Source organism: Palaemon carinicauda, chromosome 5, assembly GCF_036898095.1.
Source record: "Palaemon carinicauda isolate YSFRI2023 chromosome 5, ASM3689809v2, whole genome shotgun sequence".
NCBI lineage: Eukaryota > Metazoa > Arthropoda > Malacostraca > Decapoda > Palaemonidae > Palaemon > Palaemon carinicauda.
The window spans coordinates 69,878,215-69,893,859 of record NC_090729.1 but is presented as its reverse complement, the minus strand read 5'-3'; the positions used below and the strand labels follow the sequence as shown (position 1 = coordinate 69,893,859).

Genomic DNA, 15,645 nt, shown 5'->3' with positions numbered 1-15,645 from the left:
ACTATCAGCCACCATTGTCCAGGTTCCTTCACCAACAACTTCATTATCGTCACCCACCCTTGTCTAGGCTCCTTCACCAACACCTTTATTGTCGTCGCTGTCAGTCACATTCAAGACACCTCTGACACCACTCAGCTTCCCGGTCCTGACCCCGGGGTCCATCGAGAGCAACCTAGAAGAGGGCATGTCACCCTCATCCCTCTACACCTCCAAGGAACTCAACACCCCACCAGTCCATCAGGCATTCCCACGCAGCGGTACCACAACCAGCAAGGACACTGACTAAGATGAGATGAGACACTTGTAAATATTTGTAAATAATTGGACTGTGATACTTGTACATATTTGATGTTTGCTGTTTTAATGTAATTAAAATGCTTTCTTATTTCAAACCACTTATTTTTCTCTTTAGCCTTAAAATAAAGTTGAAAGAAAATGGAAACGAAAAAAATAAAAAACAAAACAAAAAGGAAAGAAAATAAACCAAAAAATAAAGAGAAAAAAAAACACACGAAAAAAAAAACGTTTCTTTTATTTCAAAAATGGAACAACTGTGGATGCAGCTCGTGGAGCTACTACCAGCAAGGACACTGACTGAGATGGGATGAGACACTTGTAAATATTTGTAAATAATTGGACTGTGATACTTGTTCATATTTGATGTTTGCTGTTGTAAGGTAAATAAAAGGCTTTCTTATTTCCAAAAATAAAGGGCAACAAAAAATACACACGAAAAGATACGTTTCTCTTATTTAAAAAATGGACCAACTGTGGATGCAGCTCATGGAGCTACTACCAGCAAGGACACTGACTGAGATGAGACACTTATAAATATTTGTAAATAATTGGACTGTGATGCTTGTACATACTTGATGTTTGCTGTTTTAATGTAAATAAAATGCTTTCGTATTTCCATAAATAAAGGACAACAAAAAATACACACGAAAAATAAACGTTTCTTTTATTTAAAAAATGGACCAACTATGGATGCAGCTCATGGAGCTACTACAATTCTTTCTTGCCAAGGGACAGCACCAGCAGGGGACATGTAGTAATGTGAAAGGTAGTCTCGCTGATCCTTTGCATCCTTCTGGGTATGATGGCCGGTTAGAGGCAGCAGCCCCTGCAGGTGTCGCTCAGTCCTCCATCCACCAGGGATCAGATCATGTGTGTCTAGATCTTCGTGGTCCACTTCTGAAATTGCGTGTGGGTATCTGAGGAGGATGAGTTTGTGCAGGACAAAGGCACACATGGTGATCAGATTGATGGTGTCAGGGTTCTGATGCATCATTGTGTAGAAGCAACGGAACCTTTGACATAAAATTCCAAAGGCATTCTCCACGACACGTCAGGCACAAGACAACCTGTAGCTATATATGCGTTCTCGTAGGACTTGTGACCGATGGGAGGATGGTTTCATCATCCAGGTTCGGAGAGCAAAGGCGTCATCCCCTACGAAGTGATAGCGCACTGGGTGGTCATAATTAGGGAGTGGTTCTGGTTGAGGCACTCCAGCTCAGTTCTCTTCTACAGCATCATGCAGGGAACAGTTGTTCCATGTTCCTCCATCTGACGTACCACCCTCTGCCCCAACATCCACATAGAGGAACTTGTAGGTATCATCTACCACTGCCATCAGTACAATGTTGTGGAAGACCTTGTAGTTGTAATAGTAAGACCCAGCATTGGGTGGCTTCTTTTTGGGGATGTGCTTTCCATCCACAGCCCCCAGACAGTTGTGGTAATTCCATCTGGAGCTGAACTTGGCAGCAACTTCCTTCCAGTCCTCTTCAGTTTGGAGCAGCGCAGCACTTTGTCCTTGTAGACCGCGATGATGGCTTTACACACCTCAGGTATGAACTTGCAGATGGTACTTGCTTCAACCCTGAAGCTGTACTGCAGACTTTGATAGGAATTTCCAGTGGCTAAAAAGCGGAGGGTGGCAGCCAGCTTGAGTCCAACTTGAAGTGGTTCCCTCATGATGGTGGACTGCTTCTGGAGGTGAGGGGTTAACTTCTCAACCATCACTTAGAACAGGTTAGCTGGGATTCTGAGGTAATTTTTGTAGCTGCTTTGATCTTCCTTGTGGGGTTCAGTCAGTAGACTGTCATACTGTTCAAACTCGTGCCTTCTGGTTAACCATTCCCTGACCCACACTTTCCTTTGTATCTTTCTTCGAGGTGGGGTTGCCTTTTGTTTCTCTTCTGCCTCTGCCACCCTTTTCTGCTGCTCGTCAACAATGGCTAAGAGCAGCTGCCAGGTATAGGTATCTTCTCCTCGTTGCAATGGTGTCTCTGACAGTAAGCATGGTTGTCTCTTCCAAAGCCAATCCAAGAATGGCCAAGGATTGGTTTGGGCATGCTCTTCACACTCCCTAAGAGAGATTAGTTCACCAAACTTTCAACTGGGTTCCACAAGGCTCTAGAGGAGTTGGAAGACACAGGGTTACATGCCTGTGGAATATGAAGCGTGAAATAGGAGATGATGAATAACGAAGTATTGATTTAAAAGCTCAAGATAGAGACGACTAGCGAAATCTAACCGAGGCCCTTTGTGTCAATAGGCGTAGGAGGAGATGATGATGATAATGATTAACAAATGTTGAAAATTAAGTCTTTACTTCCAATTAACATATTCGTAAATCTAAAAAAAAATATGAGTGAATGATTTCAGCAGCAATGTGTCACACTGTTCTCCTGAAATAAAAATGAAAAGCCTCTTTTGTATCATAAATTTTCATTGAATCTTTTTCATGAATCACTTTGATGTCAACATCTAAGATAATTATCATTTTAAATACTATATTGATCTGTTATGTGGTCACCCCATGGATTTGCAATTTTTCTGTAAATTCAGTAATGACGACAATCCGTTGTTAATTTATTCTTATGTTAATGTATTTTCAAATCGGATTCAAAAGATTTATTATACAATACAAGATCTTCTTGTGTTGCAACGTAGACTATAGATCACTGAGATCAAAAGTAAATAGCATGAAAAGTTACACGGATGGATGGGTCCTAATTTCCGATTGCATTCTGTAAGAATTGCTTTATTGAATTTGGGCATCACGGCTCAGCGTTGTCGTCGGGGAGGCATGAGGAACCATAGATATAGGCCTACTCAAGTTCTATATATATCTGGACCGTGGGCCTACTATTAGGGCTATAACTGATTGTCAGAGACACTGTCCCTAGTTGCCATTTCAGCGCGTTTCGCGCTAGATCTGGCGCGTTTCTCAAAAGTCTAGTGTGGTTTTTTTTTTCTCTTTTTTTTTACATTTAGCGCGGCCTCGCTATTTGATGCGTTGTGGACAAATCTAGCGCGAAATATATCGCATTTTCAGCAGATTATATATATATATATATATATATATATATATATATATATATATATATATATATATATATATATATATATATACATATATATATATATATATATATATATATATATATATATATATATATATATATATATATACATATATATATATATATATATATATATATATATATATATATATATATATATATATATATATATATGATATACTAATTACATTTCACAATCTTTTGACTTACTGTAATGATACATTTTTCACATTATCATTGTTATATCAATATAGAAGGCAGCGCTTTCTTTTCCCAAAACTATGTTGTAGAGTCCTGCAGTAAAGTCCAAAGGCTGGTTCTGATACTGTTCGGGTAATGTGTGTGTGTGTGTGTGTGTGTGTGTGTGTGTGTGTGTGTGTGTGTGTGTGTGTGTGTGGTGAGATATACTACCAGAGAGAGAGAGAGAGAGAGAGAGAGAGAGAGAGAGAGAGAGAGAGAGAGAGAGAGAGAGAGACACCATTGGGCTACTCGCAGTCTCGGCTCGCATGGTTTTTCAGGGGTCTGACCCAAGTCCCAAGCAGGATCCAGGACCCGAATAGAGAGACCGTTGGTTCTTCACATGGAATAGAAATAGATCCGCTGTTTGACGGGCCCATTTTCTTTAGTTCGTAGCAAGGTCTGCAGGTTATATCTATAGACATTGGTTCGTGGTATAACGTTACGGAACATAGGCATAAGTTCAGTATACTCACTGTTGTTCACTGAATGCCATAATCAAGACCGATAATCAAGACCTACGTAGGTCTTAACCGGACATAACCCAAACTACGTTACGAAGCATACATAGGCACAGGCAGTAACCTGCTGTTCTCTGAAGTTTGAACACCAAAACCTTACTACATACGAAGCATAACATAACATAAAATGCGGTAATACCTATTGTTCTATGAACACCATAAAAATTATGGAACATACTTAGGCTTATACAAAGGTTAAAGGTTAAAGGTGTCTGGTTTCAGTTCCAGTTCCATCAGAATAGATGCTCACCAGAACGTCAGCCGGGCATACGGTAAACTGTTCTTCTGAGCAATATAGTCTGCACCCATTCTGAATTACGAAGCTTTAGTTAAAGTTGTGCACAGCATTATGACCCTTCTCTCAATGATGATTCGTGAATTTGGCCAGTATGACTTAGTACTGGGGCAAAAAAAAAAAAAAAAAAAAAAAAAAAAAAAAAAAAAAAAAAAAAAAAAAAAAAAAAAGCCATTAAATTCACAATCGCTACTGGTTGGGGAGTCCTCAGTTGCACTACGAAGTAAACAAGATCCAAAAATAACTAACATCTTAGAAGTAGCCTACAGCTTAAAAGATGTGCTGTTAAGGGCCGCAGGGAGGCTGCAGAGCCCTTTAAATAGTGCCGGCAGTAAACTGTCGGTCCTACCTTCGTTGTTTATAAACAATTCCACGCCCTTGTGCATCAAATACTGCTCGTGGGGGAGACAGGAAAGTGACCACGAGTCTTGAGTCATAGTATATTACGTATAGGAGGATAGGTGGGGGGATGGGGAATTGGGATTTGGGAAGGATTGGAGGGGAAAGTGTTAAAATGAAGTATAGTGGGAGGTGAAAAGATTGGGGCAGACCCAATAGCTCTTTTTTTTTTTATTGTGTTAACATCATACCTCTTGGTGATTTCTGTTGCCAGTCTAAGAGGGACTTGCATGTTTTCACGATTATTCCTTTTCTATGGTTTGTTTATTCATGTATAATTACATTTCTAGTTGTTTTTAATATTGTATTTGGTTCATCCTGAGCGATGAATGGAGCTATCCTTTTCCACCAGAAAGGCCAGTTTTTGGTGTCTATAATTTCCTCACTTGCAAGTTCTGTTTTTTAATCTTTCCCAGGTTTGTGAGGCCCTTCTGTAATACCTGACATTAACCGATTCAAATTGCATATATTATGGAGTGTTTCGTTGTTTTCATAATAATAATAATAATTATTATTATTATTATTATTATTATTATTATTATTATTATTATTATTATTATTATTATTATTATTATTATTATTATTATTATTATTATTATTGATGTTGTTGTTATTGTTGTTACCAATGGTTTTGGTTATGGCCATGCATGTGTCTTGTTTCCATTTTGGAATTTTTGTAGGATTTTCATCTTTGATTGAGCTATTGTGCATTTTGGATATTCAAATACAAGCTTTTATAGAGACTGATTTTGAGTTTTTATCCAATAGTGTGAATAGTTTTAATGCCCCTTTTCCGTGTTTTGCCAGTTGGAGTTTTTATTTAATATGGCAGCTTATGCCAGTTCTTTTAATAGAAAGACCAAGGATTTCAACTTCGTTATGGAATGGAATATTTATGTTGTTTATTGTTATTGGAGCTGGTTTGACTTTTGATACTGATATAAGTTGGAATTTATTGCATTTGAAGATTGCATTATCACTTGTTTGATGTCATCCGCACATGCATAGAGTATGGTATATTCGGGGGTAGTTGGCATATCTGCCGTGCAGATGAAAAATAAAAAAAAGTGGTGGATAGTATGCCCCTTCCTGTGGCACCCCCCTTTTTATATCTATTATTTCACCCAGTGTTCCATCTCTGCTACATATTCTGACAGTTCTGTCTCTAGTGTAGCTTGAGAGGATTTTTTTTTCATTATTATTGGTAGTTCTAGTTGGAGTATTATATATTTTAGGCTGTTATGCCATGCTTTATCAAATGCCTTAGAGATATCTCTGCAGATTATATTACATTGGTGTTTTTTTTTTTATTTAGTTTGTTCGTGGATACAGTTACATAAATTGCAATACGGACTGTTTCAGTCCTTCTCCCTGTCCTGAAACCGTGTTGATATTTGAACAATTTATTGTTACTTTCTAAGAATCTCCTTAGTCTTGTGTTTATGATTTTTTCAAACACTTTTCCCGGCACTTCCAACAGTGTAATTGGTCTTCTGTTTGCTGTCTGTTTTGGGTCTTTTCCGGGTTTCGGAGGAAGTATGAGAATTTCTTCTTTGCTTGGTTATGGGTAATATCCCATTGAGAGTGTAAGGTTTAGAATATGCTGGAGTCTTCTCCATGCCACTATTGGTAATTTTAATTGCATTAACTTATTTATGCCATTTTTACCTGGTGCTTCGTGTATAATTGATTTCACTACTTTCATTGTCTTATGTATCTTAATGTCGGCTATTAAGTAGTTGTTCTCATCCAGTCTTTGCAGATCTGGATTTTGATAGGAGTTTATTCTTTCTCTATTTTCAAGTAGGAATTGAGGACTTCCGTTTCCGTCTCCCCATCGAAATTTGCATTTTCTTGGTCTGTCATTTCGAATATACTTGCCCATGTTTCAGTTAATGATTTCATTTGGTCTTCCATATCTTCTATTTTATTATCATTACTGTTGATTAAGTATGGTATTTCTATTTTTGATTTTCCTAGTAATCTTTGTAGTTTTTCACAGAATTTCTCTGGGTTATTGTACGTTTTTCCCAGTTTTATTATAGTGTTGTTCCAGTTTTCTTTGTTTGATATATTAGATTCTTCAATTGTTTCAATTTGAATGTGTCTTATCAAGCTGTATGTTACCCTTATTTATCTATGTTTGTTTGTTTGTAGGTATTTTAATTGTTGGGCGAGTAGTTTCAAGTGGTCGCTATCTGGGGTGTGTTTGTAGTATGTTTCTATTGTTTCGGAGATGTCTGACATCCATTTGTTTATTGCTGAGTTTATTGTGTTTTCTATTGTGGTTTCTTTGTTGTTTAGGTCTATTTATTGTTCCTGAGTGGCTAATTTCCTAGTTATTGTATCTGTCAAGATTTCTCAATTAGCTTTTTTAATGTTGGGCCAGTCTTTTATTTCTTTGATTATTGGTTTTGTTGAGAGTTTGATTGTGAGTGGAATAAGATCGGATGTTGTAATTGGTCATGGTAATATGTTGCAGTTTATGTGTGCTCTATTGTTATATAGTATTATGGCAGGTCTGCTGGCGTATTGTTTATCCAGTTAGTTTGTCATTGCTTTGAACATCGGGCCCATTTGTATTAGAAGATTATTGTTCATGTGTTTAAAGGAATGTTGCACTGTATAAGTGGAGAAATGTCTGTGTTTGGGAGGAATGGTCTTCTGGGTTGTTGATATATAGTGCTAATGTTTATTGGGCCTTTTGTGGTTTGTATCTGTACTGTTAGCATGTCTGAATAGTAAGTGTCTATTAGATTGTGTTTGGTGGAGGTTTTAATTACAATGGCTACACCTGCATTTCTTTCGTTTTGTGTACTCTTTCTGTTGACATTATATGTGTAAATTTATATTCGCTCCTCTTTTAAAGTGTTTGTGGAGTTTAATAGTATAGTCAGGGATTAGTTCCATGTATGTGTTTGAGAGAGCCTTTTTCGTTGTTGACCGTGCTTAAGCATTTTGTTGAATGATGGTGATTTCTTCAATTAATTGACGATTATAAGTCATTGTGCCTATTGCCTTGAGATGTGTTTGTGTTTTTAGTTTAACAGGTAGTTTCTTCGTGAATTTGGTAGTGTACTTCTACTGCATTTTTGTTGGCATTTCCCTTTGGTTGTTCTGCATTGGGGATTGCTGCTGCTGCTGCTTCTGGTGTATTTTTGGGGACTAACTCGGAGTTTTCATTTTCCTTTTGGTCTTTTGTTTTTAATTTTCATGTTTTTCCTCCTCATCAGATTCTACTGTTGTGCCTTCTGGAGGTGTTTCGAAGTTTGTCTGTTCCTGGTGTGGGAGGTTTATCCCTAAGGAAGATAGAATCTCTTTATTACTTTCGAGCATTCGCTTTGGCTGCTTTACCTTAGGTAGGCAAATTATCTTCGTTCGTAGAACTCCGTTATTGTATTCTGGAACGAGCCTGGATTAATAATTTCCTGTAAATGGGTGCTAATCAGGGCTGTGTATACTGTTGTTTAAGCCACCAGTCAGTATTAAGTACGGTCATATATACAACCTGGGTATGAAGTTACCGTTTTTTAAATCTTCTACTTACCCAGTCAAAGATAAGTATGTAGATCTAAATTGCCAAAACAAAGTCCTTCAAAAGAAGGCAACCGTGTTACTCCATACGAATTGGAAAAAAGCACGCTAATAGAAGAAGAATCTCAAGAAGGTTCACCTTCTCAAACTTCCCTAGTAGGTCTTACTTTTACGACATTTCCCACTTTCAAAGATACAGGGAAAGGCGAGTAAATGGGATTAGGAAGGGGCAGCGTCGCCATTTAGGTTCGTATTTCATTTCAAACTATATAGATTATGTACATCCTCTCTCTCTCTCTCTCTCTCTCTCTCTCTCTCTCTCTCTCTCTCTCTCTCTCTCTCTCTCTCTCTCTCTCTCTCTCTCTCGTAAGGTGCAGCACTAAACTTCATGAAGTATTTGTTTGCAGTATTGCTCTACACCAGACAATATCGATGTGGGTCAAGCCTAGCTTTGTTAATAGCTTCAAAGTTGGATCACCTTACCAAAAAGTGGTGGTCACCGACACTTAGATACCCAACAATACCTCCTCCAAAAATTGCAAGTCTAGGAGGCAGGAATCGAAGTCTCTTAAATAATATTTAAATGATCTATACATAGAATGACAGGCTAAAGTTGTGATCCGGCCAGCTGATACAGTTTAAAGGTCTATTCACGAACTTCACGCTGACTTCGGGTCACGTGACACCAACTGGAGATTTGCCGAGATCTCGTCATTCTCGTGGGTACTCGGTCCAAATTCCAGTAGTATGAATTTGGCAGGACTAAGGACCTCAGATATTAGTGCCCATGGATATAGAAATAAATTCGGATTTCTTACTAAATCCTCCAGACAACGGACATGGCTTAGTAAGTACAGTAAAGTTAACTTTGTTGTTTTCAATTTTATCGAATATACTTTTGTTTAGGCGTAGGCCTACCTTTGTTTACAAGCTGGTGAAAGTGATTCATCTCGACAGGACTCGAAAATCGGCTTGTAAATATCTTATTTTAGCGATCAGTTATGGATGACGAAAGACCTCACGTATGCAAAGTGTTATTTTATATAAAAAATTTTAATTCAAATTTAGCCATTTATGACCTACCGATTGAATCTGGCTAGTGGCCACACACACACACACACACACTACATAGATCACACGGACTTACAGATCCCATGACCTAGTCCCACATGTGGACCATGGTGCTGAGACAAAGAATATTTTATTCGGAACCTGCCAGTCGTTCCTTATATATGCATGTAGCTAATTCAAGAAGTGACTATGAATATTTTCTATTCATTATTAGCCAAACTGCCTCTGGCGCTAAAAAAAAAAAAAAGCAAAATGAAATACTACAATACCAAGGGCAGCAGCACAACACAGTAAAGAATTAAAGTAATGAAAGGATCTTCCATAAAAGAGAAATCACCCTAAAATAATGAATTCATTATTATCATCTCCTTCTAACCCTATTGACGCAAAGGGCCTCGGTTAGATTTCGCCAGTCGTCTCTATCTTGAGCTTTTAAATCAATACTTCACACACACTTCATAGACCTTCGTAGTGTATTAACGAACGAACTCTAAAGTCCGACAGATTTAAACTGATAGATTGTTTACAACTTCGAGAAAACCGCTGGTGCCACTTCTCTCTTAACCTTTAAATCGACCCCTACCTAAGCCTGTAGCCATCTCCCTGTGGGGTACTATTAAGCAGACTCTTTGACCATACAAATCTTAATCCGGAAACTTGAGTTCCCCATTCCATTTGGTTATTACTTTTGAGATTTTTTTTTTCATTTGTTATGACTTATATCTTAATTTTTCCATATAGCATTTAATTTTATGCTCCCTTTAATGATAAGTAATAAAAATGTCATTACCAATCATTGTGTCTTATGGTATTTTTTATTTGCTTATAATCTTGTAAGTAAAATGTCTTTATTTGATTTTTTTGTTTTGATATTTTGAATACTTTTCGTGTGTGATGCTATCTCTTTCCCAAACAAGTTTTTAATTATTTTGCATTGCACTGCTCCCCATTCGAAGGTTTCTCCTATCATTTGTATTCATCAGATTATGATTTCTACAAATTTCTCATCCTTTCTCATATGTATTTTTTATCTATAAAGCCTCAATGTTTTTTCATATTTTCTCTCAACTACAATTTCATTTGTCTTTATTGTCATTGCTTAACACTTTTGTGACTACATAATTCTTTTATTTTCTATGATTTTTACATTAACTTTTGCATAAAATATATTCAATTTAAAATAACAAAAACCATGCATCCTCATTCATTATTTCTTATATTCCCTTCTGTAAATTATGACATAGATATAGAAAAGATATTTAGGCTATGTTAAAATTGTTTTATAATTCTCATTGGAATTTATGTAACAAGTTGCAATTTTTGAAGGTTATATAGCATAGACTCATCATTTGGAGAATATATTTTATTTACAAAAGTTATCACAGGAATTGCAATAAGATGATTGTATACATAAGACATAATCACGAAGAATCATCATCGTCAGATGATGTTTTTTCAATAATAAATGAATCAATATATTTATCAATGCAGATATCGTTAGCACTATCCTCTTTTTTGTAAGTTTTCAGAATGCCCAACTGCATTTGCCCAATTTGCAGTTGTCACTGATTGAAAGGATAAGGAGGTAACCTAACCCCTTGCTGTCCGTTGTCTCATGCCATTTTGTCTATTACATAATCATGTTTAATTCCATGGGATAGTTATTTAACCATTTCAAATAATTCACACTTATTCAGATGTCCACTTGGATTTTCACCTTTATTCTTTAGCCATTCCTTTATGACGTCTTTCTTGTCTTTCTTGTCTGACATTGTCGGAGGTTTGTTCATTCTTACCAAATGATAAGAGGCGTTATCCAAAACAAGGATAGACGATGGAGGTATATTTGGAAGAAGTTGATGCTTGAACCATTCTTCACACATTTTTTTATTCATTTGATGGTGGTAATCACCATCATTTTTAGATTCATACACCAATTCAGCATTTGTTACAAATCCATCCTTTGAGCCAGCATGTAGAATTATGTCTGGGTTCACTCCTGTTTTTTTTTTTTCTTTTTTTCTTTTTTTTTTCTTTTATTTCATATCCGTCCAGCAATACTTTACTGTATAGTTTTGATTCACCCAAGTTTCATCAATATACTGTATATATTACTGAATTACTGCCTTTCATTTTAATTTTCCTTAGAAATTTTTTCTTGCCTGACGACGTCAGGTCGCAGGTCGTTCCATGAGAAATGGTTTTCCATCCACTTTTCCGTATTTAAAACCCATTTCTTTCAAAATCACGCGTAATGATTCTTTGCTTCCACGAAATTCCGAATTTTCTTTAAATTCACAGAAAATACTATCAAGATTTGGTTTTTCTTCCTGACATAGAAATTATGGACAATTCTTAAAGTACATTTATCAAAATTGTCTATGTTTCTTCCATTTCTTATTGTTGGTGAACGGCGAAGTTGCATCATATTCCCCAGACTCCCTTGCTTCTTTGCAATACCGATTAATAGTAGCTTCGCTTAACTTTGTAGCCCCAGTTGCACGCAGAACTGCTTGCAATACATTACGAAGAGGACTGCCATGAATTTCTGTGACGAAGTGCTTACAAACATGATAAGCCATTCGTCTGGCTCTTTCTGGTAGATGACCGCTTGGAGACTCTTCCATGATGGACTGTTTTATATCGTGCTTTCTATAGGAATGAATTAATTTCACGCCGACTTTTGCTCTTTCTAACCTGAAGGAAGAGTCATACTTTTGGGTGCTTAAATTCTCATCTAGAGCTTGCGGCGGAGCTTATCTAAAGGGTAGCTTAAGGGATAGTCTTCAAACGCCATGGTTTATAGTGCTCCCAAACGAAAGTGGCAGTCGAATGACAGTTCTTCTTAATACTCCGTATAGCTTTCAAATAATTTCGTACCTTCACGACCTCTAGGTGAGGACACAAGAAAACAATTTGCCCAGCTTGACATTTGCGTATTAACTGATTTAGCATGTCGGACTAATCCCGTTCTTCTCTGAGAATGGGTGACCTCTAAATCTTAATCTTCTAATTCTTTCTGGGTTTTTTTTTCTGCATACAGTTTTTGTTTGTGATCATTTTAAACACATACACACACTCATACACATACTGTATGTATGTATATATACACACACACACACATATATATATATATATATATATATATATATATATAAAATGATATATATATATATATATATATATATATATATATATATATATATATATATATATATATATATGTATGTATATATATATATCTTTATTTATTTATTTATCTAGTCTTTCTATTGAGAATTGTCGAAGCCTTTAAGGTCTCATTTAGTATTTGTCGATTATGTTAATTTTGTTGCATTTGCAATTTCGAAATATACTAAACAGTTATTTCAATGCTTTATGAATTTTCATATTTAACATTTTCGTATTTACACGCCATAATAAGAAATGGTAATAATATTCAAAATATCAACAAAAGTCCTTTATTACTTAGGGGAAATAAAGTCAGTATATACTCAAAATTGATATACAATTGTCAAAAAAAAAAAAAAAAAAAAAAAAAAAAACTCTACGACTGCTGTTCATATTTGTATCTCCTCCTCCTCCTCCTCATCATCATCATCTGACGAAGCTACATTGATTATGAAAGACTCCTATAAATGCTCTGCAGCATCAAGGTGGTCTCATTCAGAACCTTCTATTTGAAGCTTCTCTACGTGTTTTTCAGCTTTTTCCCAGTGTTCTTTTATCACTTCCAAGCTTTAGGACTTTCAAAGGTCATTCAGTGCCACAGTGCTAAGTGAAACGTGAGTAAAAGACACAATGTAATAAATGAATTGAATATATGATTTGATTGTGCATATATAAACATATATATATATATATATATATATATATATATATATATATATATATATATATATATATATACACACATATATATAAATACATATATATATATATATATATATATATATATATATATATATATATATATATATATATATATATATATGTAGCCTATGTATATAATGCCAAATATCATATTCACTCAGATGTAAAAATAATTAAGACAAGTGCGTCTTGTTTTTAAATGCATTAGAGACTTTTAATCTATTCCAATTTCTTTTCCACTGGCCACCTAGGAAAAATAGCCGAAAAGGGAGCTATACCCGGGATGATGACCGACGGAACTGCCCCACCTTTAAGACCTTAATCCATCCTCAGCTTTTGGGCTTCTCCAGGTAAAATGACCGAAATATTTAAGATTCGATGCGAAAAAAATAAGCTCTCAGCCGCCATTTTCGTTTGGGAGCACTATAGTAGGCTTAGCCACCTGCATATCGCGTGTCAAGGTCACAAAAAAGTGACAACGTTTCTTTATTACACAAATATCACGTTTACAAACGCGATTCCTCATTTTAGTTTCAAATAGAATCATAATCACAATATGCGAAAAAAGTAATGTTAAGAATTTTATGCTATCCCTTATTGATTTATGTTTTGTAAAGTAGAAATATACATTGGAGGTGTCAGCAGCAATGTATCTATGAAGAATGCGGTTGAAGAATTAATTTTCCGAGGGCTATCACAACAAGAAGTTAAAGTACTACACCTCCTTGGACATTCTAACCGAGGCCAATCATTTGTAGTAGAGGTGCCAGAGAAGACAATTGGAAGCCGCCAAGAAGCCGTCGACGCAGAGAAGTGTAGGTAGGTCTAAGCGGCCATTTCGGACGGGGTTTAGATGGAATACCCACTCCCATGATAATAGGCCCTACCCCCAACCCCAAGGATCAACCGCGCAATACCAAAGTGAAGAATACAATAGGAGACCACCCCATAGGCAGTTGACATATAGAGGTCACCCAGCTCAGCCTAATGACTACCATGACAACTACTGGTCACGTGCGTCTACGTGGGACTATGACTTCCCGCCTCTTCCACCAAGAGGCAGTAATCACACAAGACACAAGTGCTCGTCCCGGACATTGGTACTGGGATAGCTAATCATGTGACTCCAAAAAAACGATCTTTTATGTGTAGAATATTTGAATGCACAGTCTCTCCTTAGTAAGAGATGTGAAATTTAATTAATGCTCTTAAACAGAAATATTGATATATTATGTTTAACTGAAACTTGGTTAAACCGAATGTTGTCGATTCACTCATTGAATTTCCTAATTATACAATATATAGGTGTAACAAAGGAAGATTTGGAGGTTGTTGTATTTATGTAAAAAATAATCTTTCTGTTAATATTTGTAATCTTAATGTTCAAAGAGTAGAGGGGGTAGAAGAGGTTTGGCTCTCTGTACAATCTCGTAAGCTACCTTCTGTTATCATTGGTTTCTTGTATAGACATCCGCATGCTTCAAATGATACTTTTAACTATATTTTGTAATGTCTGAGAATGGTTTCTCTAAAGAATAAATCAATTTATGTAATAGGTGATCTAAATGATGATTTTATGTTAGGTTCAGCAAAGATACATAATATTTTAAGAGTCACAAAATTAAATCAAATGATTAATAAACCTTCTAGAGTTAGCCCCATCTCATCCACACTACAAGATGTTTTAATAACTAACAAGCAGGAAAGTGTTATTAACATCGAGGTGAATCCAAGTATTGTAGCTGACCATGAACATATTTCATTTATCATAGATATTAAGAAGCCAAAGCCTAAACCAGTCACGGTGCCTTAGATAAATGTGCCCCAACAACCACGAGGTAAATAAGGAGACCCAGTGCACCTTGGATAGACAGTGATCTCAAAAACAGTATGATTGAAAGGGACAAAATGCAAGAAAGGCTTAAACAAAATAGACATGATGAAAATCTGAACAATGCGTATAAGGAAATGAAAAAACTCATCAATTCTAAGATGCGTACTGCCAAAGCTTATTATAACAAAGACAAGATCAAGAAAAGTAAATCTCGCAAAGAAACATGGAAAATTATGAATAATATTGTATCTACTGAAACAAATAAAAAGATTGAATACGACAACCCAAAAGCTAGAGCAGATCAATTTAACCAATACTTTGCTAATGTAGGAAAAATTCATGGCAAAACGCAGGAAATTCTACAAAAGTACGAAAATGAAGATATTAGAACCACTCAAAATAATTTTGGCAATAATCATAAATACATCGATTGTAACTGGGAAATATCCTTCTATCTGGAAACAACCCCTCGTACACCCTCTTCACAAGAAAGGAGACAAGGACGAC

At 36.0% G+C, this 15,645-nt stretch overlaps 1 pseudogene; it reads left to right on the top strand.

Annotated features, from left to right (window-relative positions):
• The window catches only part of LOC137640962 (uncharacterized), a 1,635-nt pseudogene extending 1,349 nt beyond the window's left edge, over positions 1-286 (top strand).
• Positions 287-15,645: the final 15,359 nt, after the last annotated feature.